The sequence below is a fragment of the Leptonychotes weddellii genome, chromosome 13 (assembly GCF_054177405.1).
Source record: "Leptonychotes weddellii isolate Sample4059 chromosome 13, ASM5417740v2, whole genome shotgun sequence".
NCBI classification, from domain to species: domain Eukaryota; kingdom Metazoa; phylum Chordata; class Mammalia; order Carnivora; family Phocidae; genus Leptonychotes; species Leptonychotes weddellii.
The window spans coordinates 78,673,878-78,674,584 of record NC_138381.1 but is presented as its reverse complement, the minus strand read 5'-3'; the positions used below and the strand labels follow the sequence as shown (position 1 = coordinate 78,674,584).

The following is a 707-nucleotide window of genomic DNA, read 5'->3' as shown; positions in this document are numbered from 1 at the left end:
AAATCCATGCAGGTCCGATTACAAAGCATGGTGAAATAGATTATGAAGCAATTGTGAAGCTTTCAGATGGCTTTAATGGAGCAGACCTGAGAAATGTTTGTACTGAAGCAGGTATGTTTGCAATTCGTGCTGATCATGATTTTGTAGTACAGGAAGACTTCATGAAAGCAGTCAGAAAAGTGGCTGATTCTAAGAAGCTAGAGTCTAAATTGGACTACAAACCTGTGTAATTTTCTGGAAGGTTTTTGATGGCTGCATGACAGATACCGGGCTTAATGTAAAAATAAAGTTAAGGAAAATAATGTATGTATTGGCAATGATCTCATTAAATACATATGAATAAAAATAAGTATGAATAACATTGTAAAAATTAGTAATTCAGTAATTCTACTTTTAAGATTGGTACAGAAGAAATTTGTATGTTTGTTAATGTTGCATTTATTGCAGCAGAAGTTATAAGACTATGTTAAAGCTTTTCGTATTTGCTGTGTGAGCATTTTGTAAAACATTAAAAGTAGTTTGAAATAGTAAAAAAAAATAATCAAAAATGTTTAAAGAGCTATGCAGTATGCAGAAGGGTAGCATTATCTACAGAATGCAGATTTTGTTTATAATACAGCTTTTTGAGGGGGAGTACTTTTAGGTTAGGAGCATAGACATGGGATCATGGCTCCTAAGAATGAGGTCACAAAGCACATCTTTTCCTC

At 33.1% G+C, this 707-nt stretch overlaps 1 pseudogene; it reads left to right on the top strand.

Annotated features, from left to right (window-relative positions):
* Positions 1 to 359, top strand: part of LOC102733587 (26S proteasome regulatory subunit 10B pseudogene) — a 1,731-nt pseudogene extending 1,372 nt beyond the window's left edge.
* Positions 360 to 707: the final 348 nt, after the last annotated feature.